Source organism: Euleptes europaea, chromosome 10 (genome assembly GCF_029931775.1).
Source record: "Euleptes europaea isolate rEulEur1 chromosome 10, rEulEur1.hap1, whole genome shotgun sequence".
Lineage (NCBI taxonomy): Eukaryota > Metazoa > Chordata > Lepidosauria > Squamata > Sphaerodactylidae > Euleptes > Euleptes europaea.
In genome coordinates this window covers 58370335-58385232 of record NC_079321.1, presented here as the reverse complement: position 1 = coordinate 58385232, position 14898 = coordinate 58370335, and positions in this window count along the sequence as shown.

Below are 14898 nucleotides of genomic sequence, written 5' to 3'. Positions count from 1 at the left end.
CCAAGTTTTGTAAAGATTGGGTCAGGGGGGGCTGAGATATGGGCCCCGAAAGGGGTACCCCCACCCTTAATGGTGCATGTCTGAGCAGAGCTTGCTGCCCACGCACAAAGCTCCCAGCCCCGACAAACAGCTGAGAAGTTTTGAGCAAGCATCCAAATAGACCTAACCGCTCTTATGAATGAGGGAAAACCTGAAGACACACAACTGAAACCCTCCCCCTCAAACCAGGGAGAGAGAGACTCGAGGGGGAACACACACCCCAGGCAGAACCGGCAAAAGCCCCCTTTGGATTCCCCCCACCCACAGAAACTGCTCCCTTCCCACACACACACAGACTCTGCTTTCCCCCCACACACACACACACAGGAGAAAAATTATAGATTAAAGCCCCCAAAGGGGTCTTACTGTGGCTGTCTTCTGTTCCATCAGGAGGAGCTGGGGAGGACTTGTAATCCAAGACTATTCCAATTAGGCATGGATGTTTTGCTCTGGAGAAGCATACAGGATCAGCTGATCCATTCATCCCAATAGGGGAAAGGGGAAAGGGGAAAGCCCATATCTCGGGACCCCCTGACCCAATGTTTACAAAACTTGGGTGGTCTCTTAAGAAGGCTTGTCTGAAGCTCCACTCAAAGTTTGGTATCTGCACCCTCAAAAATGCGCCCCCTGCAGCCACAGAAAGAGAAAAGGGGGGAGCTGATATTTCTACCCCCACTGAACCCATCTTTACAAAACCTGGGTGGTATCTTAAGAATGATTGTCTGAAGCTATGCTGAAAGTTTGGGGGCTGTATCCCCAAAAAGTGCCCCCTGCAGCCACGTAAATGGAAAAAGGGGAAAGGGAAAATGGGTGGAGCCCATATCTCGAGACCCATATCTCGAGACCCTGACCCAATGTTTACAAAACTTGGGAGGTATCTTAAGAAGGTTCATCTGAAGCTCCCCTGAAAGTTTGGGGTCTGTACCCCCAAAAATGCGCCCCCTGCAGCCATGGAAAGAAAAAGGGGGGAGCCCATATCTCGGGACCCCCTGACCCAATGTTTACAAAACTTGGGTGGTCTCTTAAGAAGGCTTGTCTGAATCTCTGCTGAACGTTTTGTGTCTGTACCCCAAAAATACGCCCCCTGCAGCCACAGAAAGGAGCAAATGTGCACAAGCACCCCACACACACACACACAGGAGGATTCCCCCCCTCTCTCTCTCTCTCTCTCTCTCTCCCTGGCCGGGCCGCACATCAGCTGATTCCTCCAGTACTCAATCCTGACTGATTGGCCAGAAGAAGACCCAGCTTGGCCACCGATTGGCCGGGGGAGGAGAATGCTGCTTACTGACGGTTATGCTGCTTACTGACGGCCCCGAATTGGCCGGATTTATTCGTGAACTCCCGAACTCGCTGAATTCGGCTCCCCGGTTGCCCGCCTTTTTTTAGTTCGATTCGTCCCGTACTAAAAATCACCGAATCAGGGGAAATTCGGCTGTTTTTCAGTTCGGGCCGAACCGAATCAACAGCCCTAGGTGTAACCCCAAAAGCAGCTCTGGTTGGGAGCCAATTTTTGAGCCCCCTTCATATCTTCTCAGACTTCACACTGCTTGAGATTGTGAGAGAGAATCCATATTTGATATTAAAATAGAGAAATTAAGATCGGGCTACAGGCAATTGGAAGGCTGACTCATAAGGAAGGGGCCGGGTTCCCCTGGGGCAGGACACTCACCTGACAATAGCAGTGACTAGCTAACTATAGTGTATTGTTTTTGCCTATCTAGTGCTCATCAGGTTCCCATATAATAAATACTTTTACAGCAGTTCTGTTAGCGAACCTGCATCATTCCAAGCTACTGTCCCAAACTTTCCATTCAAACTACAAAGCCAGCTAACCACAGCCCATTATTCCAGACAATTGATACCAAGCGTAGCTCCTTTCCCTGAATCTGAAAAAAACCTGTTCCCAATGCTGTTGCTGGTTGGGAACATTTATCCACAACCATTAGCATGTGACTTCTGCTTTGGGAGTAGAAAATAAGAGATATTCATCGTATGTTCACCAACCACATTTTGTGCAGCAAAAAAGAGGCACTTACCGGATAGTGCCTGTGACATTGTTAATGATGAGTGATACATCTTTCTCTGCCATTTTGTGACCTTTAAAAAGGTTTATCGGTTGGTTGGTGGGTTGGTTTGTGTTTTTTTTTTTTTTTTACTTCTTTGAAGACTGAACATTCATATCCTACATCAGTCAATCACACGAATACTCATACAGGCCGTTTTTCAAAAGTGGCAAATGCAGCAGCTAAACAACTCCCTCTGTGACAATGCCCTAACTTGAAGGCTTAAAAACACTTAAAAGTTCGTTGAAGAGCAGCTGCTCCCTTTACCCACCATCAGAATACAGATATCTCCAATTTTCCTTTTTTTTAAAAAAAAGTGGTAAAATTATCATATGCCTACTTTGCCTTTCTACAGAAAATTCAGCCCTCTTGCATCTATTGCAAAAGGGTGATATTTAGGGGTGTGCATTTGGCAAAAAAAAAAAAACCACTGGAAAATACCTCATCAGGTGTTTTCAGATTTTTTTTTACCTGAAAAAAAAATGGCAATGATTTAAGAGAGCCCAAAAGTGGATCCCAAATAATGCTGAAATTATTCGGGCCACTTCAGCCCTGCCACCATTAAAATAAACTGGGGGGGATCCTGACTCCCCCTCCCTCTCTTTTCCCCTCACTTACCAGCTGGCTGGCTGGGTCTTGGAGGCGGCTGGAGGTGCAGAGCTCAATACTGTGCTTGGCGGAGTCAGGTGTTCAGCTCTTCACCACCTGCACTTCTGAGACCCACGTGGAGTATAGAGGTGGCTACAATTTTTGGGGTTTGAGTTTTAATATACCTGGAAAATATTAAATTCCCCCCAAAAAGTCAGAAAAAAACCCATACTGATATGGAGATTTGGCTTTTTCCGGATTTTTTTTAAAATTTCCGTGTCTATTAAAATCAAACCAGAAATATACCCAAAAATGGTGCACACCCCTAGTGATATATCAAGGAAACTTTAGATCAAGCCTAAGTGAGTATTTGGGTTACATATAAAAAGTAGAGAATACAGAATATATCCATCATTCCATCCATTGATCTCCAGTACATGAAGCAGCCATCTGTTTCATCAACTTGGATCTAAGAATGTTCCTGCCCATTAGAGTAGACAATATCATCCCTGATAATCTAATTGTCTGATTCAGTCTATGGCAGATTCATGTGTTTAATATTTTGGGCAGATTAAGCAAACAAAACATTTCTTCAACAGTTAATGCAATTATGATTTTTTCCCCACAAGCTTATTACACTTCATTACCATTCCTAAGTATTGATGCCTAAATCCAAATTGTGTGGAACTAGTTTTTAGGACTATACATAAGAGCCCCGTGGCGCAGAGTGGTAAGCTGCAGTACTGCAGTCTAAAGCTCTACTCGTGACCTGAGATCACACACACACACAACTGAAATAAGAGACAGTCCTATAGTATGATTATGACCAAGCTTATTTACATGAATGGGGCTCACACCAATTAGTAGCCTGAGAATCTGAGCTGTTGCTTCTTCAGAGAAAAATGAGGAAAAATCCTTAACCAGATATGGTCCCTACCTTTGTTGCAGATGCTGCTGATCCTCAGAGCATTAAATGTCCTTATGGAAGATGCATTGTTCACAAGGACTGTCAAGACTGTTAATTACTCAGGTGGAGTTAGCATACAGCTCATTAAACCATGTCAAAACTTTCAATCCTAGCGCACTGCATCATTCCCTTTAGGGGATCTCCCATCAGTATAATCTGATCATTAAAAATACATCAATTCACATCATATGTTACACATATCCCCAAAAATGAGAGAAAGAAAGAAAGAAGCAATTGTCACAAAATGGTATTATCATTTTATCCAAAGTATTACCGCAGTGGAGTCAAGTGCATGTAATTAACATACAGTGGGTATGTTTGTGTGAAGGAGTAAACTGTTTTTTTCCACTGGCTTTAACTTTAACTACCACATCGCCATACTATTTGCTGCATAACAGCAAAATCTGGGATTGTTCAGAGTATTAACATTTCACCAGCAAGTTATTAAAGCATCCTCTAGGCATTTCTCAACAATATTATAACTTTAGTTGCAATCCTGCTAGGGAGTAAATCCCATTGAACTTCTGAACTATAAATGGTATTGGGCTGGAATGTTGTAAGCATGTTCCCATACATTATCCAGTAAATATTTGGCACAAAAAAACCTGGTGAAACAGCGGCAGGAGCACTCACAAACATTGAGCATAATTATTCAGTCCAAAGAAACAGGGATCAATTTAAGGATGGAAGGGAGCATAGAAATGTTCTTAATAAATAAATAAATGTTACTGTATGTACTTCTAAGTCCTGTTGGGTTATGTGGGAGACATTAATATATGTACTTAATTCTCCATTTCAGTCAATCAAACTGAAATGTACCTAGCTCTGAGTCAGAGGTGGATCTACAGTGAAACTAATGAAGCTTAAACTTCAGGGCCCCTAATCCTGGAGGGCCCCCCTGAAGCCACTTTTTTTTAATGAGTGAATTTCTCAACTAAATCGATGTTTTTTTTAGTGATAGAATCATAAGCCAATGGGTTGAAGTACTTAATACTGACCTTAAAATATGCTCTAATACTCATTTCATATGGCCTCAAAATGTCCCTGTAATTGGTCAAATTTCAAAATTTTCTCGGGGGCTTTCAGCGCCCGAACCCCCAGCTGTATGGGCTCTCTGAGCTCACCAGAATCTATTCATAGCCTACATTTTGGCAGCTGGATCCTTAAATCCTTTGTTGGTGCACGGCTTAGTAGTTCTATAGTTTTATTTCATCACTGTATGGCCCATTTTTCAGGACTCCACCACACCACAATGTTCTCTACCATTTGGGCCTTGAGGTCCTTGCAAGGGCAGCTGGGCCCTTTGGACCTTGTTGGATGTTGCTTTATTGTTGCTGGTTGTGAAGGGGCGCCCATAACAGTTCAAGCTTCAGGGCCCCAAAAATGTAGGTCCACCACTGCTCTGAGTTAGACTATGGGACCTGAAGACTCATGTGTTTCACAGCCATGTTCCATCCTTGCATGATTTTTGTAACTATGAATTAAAGTTGTTTACTGCCACTACCCATAAAAAAATTGCTCTCATTACCTTCCTGCAACTGATTCTACTGACCTGAAGATATCTGGCATTTGCTGCTGTTTTGGAACACATTAAAAACATGGACCAGATGATCACCATTGTCTCCTGAAGAACTTCCAGCTGCTCAGATGATAACTTCGGTGTAACATGTGTTGATTCTCTCAGCTCCAGGAAACTGAAAAACAAGACTGACTTATCTCACTGAATTTTGACCAATTTCTTTAAACATCAAACATTAGCCCAAACCTGTATACTTGAGTCGCATGGCTTATGCTAAAACACTGCCGTTACTCATTTCTGAGGTATTTTAATGTGACGAATCCAATGCAGTCTTTTTTCCTAGAACAATTTTGTAAGGGATTTCATTTTTATTCCCAATGTATTGATGAGGACCTGAAACACACACACACACAGAGAGAGAGAGACCCATACCTCTACAAGTAATTCAATCCTCCTCTTTTTACACTTCTAGTGTAATGTGTAAAGTAGAAACATACACACAGTGTATTTAATGTTTTGGAAGTGTGTGTTCTTGCATCTCTTTCTAAGTGTGGTGCACAAATAACAGCATTGCATATTACATGTGAAATATGAAGAGATGAGCAAGTGGCCAGAGCATCCCCTGCTGGCCCTGACTTGTAAATCCCGTTCTTGATCCAGTATCACACAATGGGTTGTGTCCCACCACCTCCTCCATCTGTGTAACTGCCCTTCAACCAGCAGAAAACTATGACTGGCTACAACCCCAATGGCTCCCAAAACAGCCTCTTATTTGGCTTCCATAGGAATGCTTTCGCAATGGGCATTTGGAAAGATGCCCAAACTCTGTGAAGACATAATTTGATTTTACAACTGACAGAGACCGTTTGAGTGCAATTCTAAATTTCTTTAAAAAACACACACACACAAATGACTTGCTCCTATATGTTTTGCCATGATTAATAATAGATCAGAAAGGAGGCCCTGAAAATAAATCTGTTCAAAAGAGTCGCCTAAAAGTTAGAAAGAGCTGCCTCTGAGAACAACACTGTTCAGCTTGGGAAGACCTTCCCATTTCTACAAGAACTTTTCTAAAATTCTCTGCCACCCACTGAAGAATGAAAGTCTTCTTTTTGGCTTAAAATCTACCTTGTATGTTTACAAAAATATATATAATGCACTGGTCTCTGTTGTGCCACGCGGACTTAACAGTCTCCATGCTCATTCTTCTCTTCTTTGCCCACTCATTCAGAACACAGCAGAGAAGTGTTCAGACTCCCGTTTTTTCTGCCTCCCAAGGTATTGTGTATTGACAGGAGAGTGATAACCTACAGATTTCTCACAGCTGAACTCTGGTTGGGAAAATGGTTCTCCACAAATATAAACTTGAGCTGAAGTATGAAACATGCATGTTGCCTTCCACAGAAGCAGTGATGAAGAGTCACAAACTATCGGCAAGAATGACCCATAAGTGTTTTCTTTTCTTTTTTCCCTCCTACAGGAGCAGTTAGTGTGGCATGCAATGAACCAGATCAACAATGTGATTCAGGCTGTCTGTGCAGCTTCGTAGTGAAAAGAAAGATGAACTATTTTTAAAAAAAAACCTCCACCCTCCTACAGCTCTTAGTTCTTGCTTCCCACACTTTAACATCCTCTGTCACCCCTGGCGCTGTTACTGACCCATGCTAAGCTAAACTAAAGGATGATAAGTTTGCTGCCTTTGCCCTTGTCCTAAGGGGCTCTACATTATCCTATCAAACATCAGAAGCCATTTCGCTAGGATATTTGTCAACCTACGCCATCCTTTTTAGATCAAATGAAATGGGCAGTGAATTAAAAAAATGTCATTCTCTAAAGGAAATGGATGAAGGCTTTTGTTCCCACCAGTAATAAATTGGTGCTATGGCCTGATAACACTATTTTTGGTATAATATTTGACAGGGTTACTATTTCCAGTTCATTTAGGAAATAGTGTGTGTGCGGGGGGGGAGGGGTCGGGACTTTTTTTGATCCTTTTAGTAATAATGATTTTTATACATGCAAAAAATTGACACATACAAGCAAAACGGCATAAGAATAGCACATTGGGAGAAATTGCAACCTTTTCGTTGGCAGTGATTAATTAACAATCATGAAGCCATCAATTTTAAGAAAAGAACCATATAACACAGTGTAGTTGTGTGTGTGTGTGTGTGTGAGAGAGAGAGAGATCCCTTCTCCCCAGTTTTCTAGAGTTTAGGACTTCTGTTTGTTCCCAATTAATTTCTGATATAATATGGATTTTTAGTGGACCACCTTTACTAAGGTCATGCAAAGGATTCATATCCCTTCCTTAAATTAATGCTTGAAAGCAAATCTTCTGTATGTAATAAATAGTGAGCAGAGATCACAGGATGACACTGTCCCAGGTTTAAGAATACAGCTTCGTTTTAATATTCTCCAAGAATTACAGCTGCATTCCTGGATGGCAAAAGGCTTGACAAAATGTGATAAAAGTAGGCATTAATTCAATCATACATACACATTTGAATTTTTGTACACACACACAAATGCTGCACTGAATTCCATTCATTTTAAAATGCAACAATAAAAATAGCATGTTTGTTTCTTTTTCATAACTGAGCAGATTTTCTAAAAAGGCAAGGAGAGGAAAAAGCTTACAGCAGTGGTAGACGGTGAAGTGGTGTGCTAAGATTTAAGAGGCAGAAAGAGATTGCCATTAAGCAGGGACTTAGAGGAAAGGAGTTAGAAATATACAGATATGGTGGTTTTCTTCTTGTTGTTTCTTTTAATATTCGTATTTATTATCATTAGCAAAATTTCCATTTTTGTTTATATCGAGTTTACACATTTTTTATAACACTTCCATGCCCTCCCTCTGAGGTATCCATTTTAATGGCACTATCTCGATCAAATATTTTATTAATAGGGTCAGGGCAAACGACGATTGCAGTTTCACTCTGAGCCCAGGGAAGTGGTAAAAGAAACTTGAACTTTCAAATTACACCGGTTTTCACTATACTTGATAATATCCCAAAGGAAGATCCACCATAGAAGCATGGATCAGCACCATGCAGGTGCATGGTTGGCTTGGTGAACACCCTAAGATAGCTATACAGGAATGTCCTAATTCCTGACAGATTACTTTGAAGACCACCTTTAGCACACTTTATTCAGACAAATGACTCATAATTTAACAGTTCATAGTTCAAATTCACTTTTATTTTGAGAGATGAGCCCTTCCATGTCAGATTCTCAGACTGTTTTTTTTTCCTTTCAAATTTTGATGCAAAGCAAGAATAAATATAGATTGGTCCCATTCCAAAAGGGGTTTTGGGCCATCTCTTCTTCCCATCAGACCATTTATGTCTATAGAAGGGCAAGACCTGGGATATGCACAGGAAATTTCCAGTTGGAACTTACTGTGGAGTAAGCTTTCTGCTTTCCTCAAGTTCTTTCCTTTAATAGTGAGCCAGCAAGCCAATTTAACACTTGAGACCCTTGAGGAATTCCTGAAAATATAGGGCCCTTGAAATCATGTAGATCGTGACATATATAAATCAGCTGGGGCTTTTGCAAATGTCAGCTTGCAAATGGGCAAAATCAACAACTGCTTGTTCATGTGTTTTCTCTGTTGTGGCTCCCACCTGGTGGAATGGCCTGCCCAAGATGGTAAGGAAAGGTCCCACTCTCCTGGCCTTCTGCAAACTATGCAAAACTGAACTATCCAAGAGGGCTTTCCTGCACAGGTAATAGGGTTGCACTTGCTTGGATAAATGATTAAGGACCGTGGTCTACACTGTTGTGTTTATCTTATTGTAAGTAGGATTCTATACCGCTTAATGTGTCATGTGAATACTTATGGGATGCTTCCGTTCTTTCTGGTGGTTACAGACTTCTAAAATCCTAATGCATTGGTTATTGAATGTTCCATTTTTTGTGATTGTACTGGCTCACTATGTGTAATCCACCTTGAGTCCTTGTAAGAAAGGCAGATTATAAATAAAATAAAATTAAAAATGACTAGGTAAGGCAGAAGGGTATTTGTCTAAAGGATGCATTATTATATGATTTGCCATTTTAGCAGTGTTTTCTTGATTTTAAAACCAGTTTTCTTTTTTAATTGAATAAATTGAATATGTTGTCTTGGGGTTTAACACTTGGGGTTTGTGGTCACAGCTTGCCCCACTTCTAAACTATACTCTATGCGTGTGAGAGTAAGAGAACAAGCCTATGCAAGTCTACTCAGAAGTTAGCCCCATGTTATTCAGTGAGGCTTATTCCTGGGAAAGTGTATTTAGGATTACAGCATAAACTAATGAGTTGCTCTTCTAAGTTGTATCTGTGATAGACAAATGACAAGGACATGGGAGAAGCATTCAGGTTTTATTTACTGTGATTATAGACTCCACAGAAATGGTTAACAGCAATGCAAACCAGAAAAATATGCTTCTGCACTTCAATACATTTTCCAAGATACACACCAATGGACATTTGAAATCCGACATTGTCCCTTAGTCACCATTAGTCAGACAGTGAAAAAGCCACTAACCTTTCAGGATAAATAGCCCTTTGCAGTGTCAGTGCACAAGCCCAGTGAATATTAATAGGAGCATTTCCTATAGCAATGTGCCCCTTTTAAAAAGCGAGTTCAATTTTTCAAAGTGTGGGCAGCAGTTGGTTTGTGTGTTTTAAGCTTTTAAAAGAATGTTTCATTAAAATTCTGCTCTAGTAAGATAATTATTTTTTTCCATTCTGTACTGAGTAGCAGGCCAGGTTCTTTAAAAAAAAGTGGTTGGATCCAGTGCTTCTATGAGTGGGAAATTTTTTCCTTTCCCTACTGGCCCCCTCACATGCACACACACACACACACCGCTTCAATAGGGTTGCCAGGTCCCTTTCTGCAGCCGGCGGGAGGTTTTTGGGGCGGAGTCTGAGAAGGGCAGGGTTTGAGGAGGGGAGGGACTTCAATGCCATAGAGTGCAATGGCCAAAGTGGCCATTTTCTCCAGGTGAACTGATGTCTATTGGCTAGAGGTGTTATAATAGCAGGAGATACCCAGCTATAACCTGGGATTTGGCAACCCTACCCTTCAAGCTGCTACTGAGTTTCAAGAATAGTAGGCCATGCAGCACTGGGCACTACAACAAGATGGAGGACCTGGCAAAAATTGCCCTTTCTCATTGTTTCCTTTATTATTTTGTTATTATTATTTATTAAAACATTTATATCCTGCCTGTCCTTGCTATTCAAGGCAGCTAACAATAATAGTTGAATACATTTTCAGCTTAAAAGCAAAAAAATAAAATGACAAACCCCAAATCTCTTGCCCACCCCTTAAAAATGCCCACCAATTCAGACTCCTGCGAAAGCTCCGGCAAACAGGCAGGCCTTTTAGCACCTTCTGAAGATCTCCAGGGAGTAGGGTTGCCAACCTCTACTCCTCTGGCTCCTGCTGCCGCCGGAGGCCTCCACGTGGTGCTCGGAGGCAGTTCTGCATGGGCCACTGATGCCACTTCTGGCCTCCACATGGGGTTTGGGAGTGGCCACCAAGGCTGGTTCAGTAAAGGTAAGTTAGCGGAGAGGGGGAAGAATTCAGATTCGTGTCTAATGGAGCTGAATTTTTTGGAAATTTGGATATTCCTGATATATGAATTCGGGAATATCTGGGTTTCCCCAAAAAATTAATTTCTATTAGATCCGAATTTGAATTTTACTGAAGTTTTTTTTTAAAAAAAACCCTACTGTGAAGTGCCTTAAAACAACCAGCACCTTGAATTGAACCCAGAAACAGACTGGCAAGCAGTATAGCTGTTACAAAGTGGCCAACATATGTTCCCATTGGCTAGCCCCTGACCATAGCTGAACTGCCACATTCTGGACCAGTTGTACTTTCCAGGTTGTCTTCAAGGGCAGCTCCACACAGAGCATGTTACAGCAATCCAACCATGTGATTACAAAAGTGTGACCACATTGCCTGAGTCTAGGAACTGAGAGAGTTGGTGAATCAGATGCAGCAGATAGAAAAGGCAGGGTCCATGAGCACCCCAAAGCTCTTACCCTGCTTTGAAAAAGCCAACATCCTTCAATCTGGAACAAGTGGATTCAGTCCCTCTAGAATATCTGCCTTCCCAACCAGCATTATTTCTGACTTTTATGGATTCTGGTCCCGTTTGTTCTGCCTTAGCCCCCTGACCACAGACTCAAAGCACCAGTTCAGAACTGAGTGGGTCGCCTCTGGAAGCTTTGATAATGAAATATAGAGCTGGGTGTCATCTGCATATTGATGACACCCAACATCAAAGCGCTGGAAAATCTCATTCATGAGTAAAGGAGAACATATGGGAATGCAGGAATGGAAGCTGATAAACATTGCTTCCACAAATCTGTTCCATTTGTGAAAGCACTGGAGCCAACCCATGAAGCTGATAAAATCAGACAATTTTACACATCGTTACCAACCAGTTCCATGATATGACATGGCAACAAGGTGTGATGATACAAGTAAGACCATCAGAGTAGCATAAAGTAAATCTGCTATGTGGCACCAAAATGCATAGAACGAGGAGTTGATCAACAAGATTGGGAATAAGTAACCTAGGCATTTTACTAAATGCATTTTGGCTCCCATTGAGCCAACAAAGGTGCATCCTTTCATGATTTTGATGTAGTAGAAGCCCATTATAATGGGATTTCACTTGACACTTATTTTTTTCCATCAAGTCCCAGCCACTTATGGCAACCCTGGTGGGGTTTTCAAGGCAAGAGACTTCAGAGGTGGTTTGCCATTGCCTCCCTCTGCAGAGTGACCCTGGTATGCCTTGGTGGTCTCCCATCCAAATACTAACCGGGCCGACTCTGCTTAGCTTCTAAGATCTGACAAGATCAGGCTAGCCTGGGCTAGCCTGGTCAGGGCCAGTTGACACACAGCAGGATCCATGTGTGCCTCTTGTTTCATAATTACTGCAGCTATGTTGATGCAAGCCATTCGGTCACAGCTTTAGATATCTTCAGAATCTGGTGCCAGACACAGGACACCACAGGAACGCAGGTAAAAGATCCATATCTGTATGATAAAATCATCACAAAAGATTTAGATAACAGCACAAGGAATTAGTAGGAAATTTATTTAGTTTTAATCTGCAAACATATACTTTTGGCTGCTGCAATACTTTTTAAGCCTGTTTTTGCAGACAAGAAATTGCTGCCTTTCATAAAAGGCATGTTTGAATGAAGCAGCATGCTTGTCAATCCTCAGAAAATATCAAATGCATCAAAGAATATACAAAAATATAAATGTTTATTATGGTCATACAGCTTCATGAGGAATTGTGCAGGGAAGTAATCCCATTTCTCCTCCCCTTTTCCTCGCTGCTACTTCCAGCTCTCACTCTTGCTGGTTCCAACTTGATTAGGGATGCTGCAAATTTCACCATGAACACATTGCATTGTTGCATGTTCTGTGTTCAAAGGTGGCGATCAGCTGTAAGCCCGCCACATGGTCTGTTTGGTTTGTGCCAAGCAGCTGCAAATGCCTGCTGTTCCAATCTTCATCAGGTTTTCCCCAAACTGCACATGCGCAAAGATGTTACTGATCAAAACTGATCACAAGCTGTTAGTGTCACTAAGGATTACTTAGAATAAACAGTGCCAGGTAGGATTTTAAACACTTGCCTGCTGAGTGGAGCAGCTATGCAGCAAGGATGGAAGGGTACTAGAATTCAATTGGGCCCTATGAGAACACTGTATTGGATGGTTAGTAAGGAATACTGTGAAACAACGTGCTGAATGCCCTTAAGCAGAGTGACAATTTAGGCAATCATCAAAAAAGCAGGTGTCAGTTCATAACCAATGAACAGGACACAAGCCAAACTGGTGAGTGTTCAAGCATCCCTAAACGTTACCTCTATCTCTGCTCTCTCTCTGTTGCCATGCCCCACCTCTATCTTTACCTCTATCTCTGTTGCCATGCCCCACCACTGCCACTTTGTACCACCTGGGATTATTACAGTGGCCTCTACAAGTGTGCCTGAACTGTGGTGGGTTGCTTCTTGAGATATCTGGTACGATTTTTTTTTGTGGGGGGGGGGTTTACTCACAACTTAGTTTTTAAAAACTAAGATTGTTTCCCCCTGCAAATCTGGAGTTTGCAGAATCCAGCACTGTAGTTTTGGCTAGCCCCATTAGCAGATCCAGCTATCTGGACAAGTGCCTTTTGAAGTTAGACATAAGGTTAGTGGAAGATGGAAATCCCTCACTGGCCCCCACTTTCTATCACTTTCTACCCCATTCTCTATCCCCAGTCCAAATACCACTTTCTCTCCCAACCCAACCTTTCTCAGCACCATCTCTGCCTCATCCCCCCAACCTCCCTGCTGCCCAGATCACCAATTATCTGGTTGGTTAGGGAGAGACAGAATTGGAATAGAAAACCTGTCCTGTGCTCTTCATGCTCCTACTCTCTTGTCACCGCCATCAGATGCTGATATGGGAGGTAGGGTTGGGATATGCTTTCCTCTCCACTCCCCCCACCACCAATCAGCAATCTGACAGAGGCAACAGACTTGGCAAAACTCATGGGAGAGGGTAAATCCCATCTGGGCTAGGCCCTCATGCTGCTTCTTTCTCCCTCCCCGTGTTGTCTTTCATCCTCTTGCCCTCCCACCAACCACTCCTGCTATCTTTCCTTCCCTTGACTTGGTGTGACAGATGGTTTCAAATTCTGCCCTCGAACAGCTTCAGAGAATCACTTTCAAACAAGCAACTGGAATGCTGAAAAGGAGAACAGGCCACTTCGGCAGTTTAACTGCTGGACAACTGACAGAGTTGGGGTTGTTGGATTTTGGCGGGGGGGGGGAGTTAGTAGGTCTGCTGATTAGGCAGGGAGTCTATTAGGGACTTCTTGTATTTAGAAGATAGTTGGGGTTTGGGTGCTGCTCATATCAAAATAGTTAAAAAGGGAGAAGCCTATCTGTTCTGTGTTTTTTTAAAGTTCCTATCAAAAGCAGTTAAAAACCTTTCTCTTTTATGTTATAAGTCTGAATCAGTGAAACAAGAAACCTGCTTTCATAGGCCCCAGCTCACCAGTAACTTTGTTACTGTAATACTGAAAGGGCTATAGAAAAGGAAAACGAAGAAACAACCAAGCACTGCATACTATTGAAATAAACATGTTTCGTAGTTGTTTTCATCAAGCCTAATGTGGTTCCTACAAGCCGACTCACCTGCACTGCTACCTGCTTCACCTACCCACAGCCCCACTGCAGTTACTTTTGCCTCACCAAAACGTGCTGCCTCTGTCATTTGTTTATGGGGTTGTTAAGCAATTCTCAAGCCTTGATCTGGGTGACCCAAGCTAGCCTGGTCTCATTAGATCTGAGAAACTAACCAGGGTCGGCCCTGGTTAGTACTTGGATGGGAGGCCACCAAGGAATAACAGGGTCGTGTGCCAAAGGAAGGCAATGTCAAGCCACCTGTTAGTCTCTTGCCTTGAAAACCCTACTGGGTTGCCATAAGTCGTCTGCAATTTGATGGCACTTTACACACACAAGCAATTCTCAAAATGCAGCCAAGATCTCACCTTCTCCCTATAAGTTTGGGTTGTGGCAATTTTTCAAAGCCCTCTACCTTTTTTTTCTTTTCTTTTTTACATTTTTGGAAGTCCCGCTATCTGTACATGGCCCTGTTGTGTGGATTGTATCTGCACGCTGGGGCCATTGTTCAGAAGCAGACATACTGAT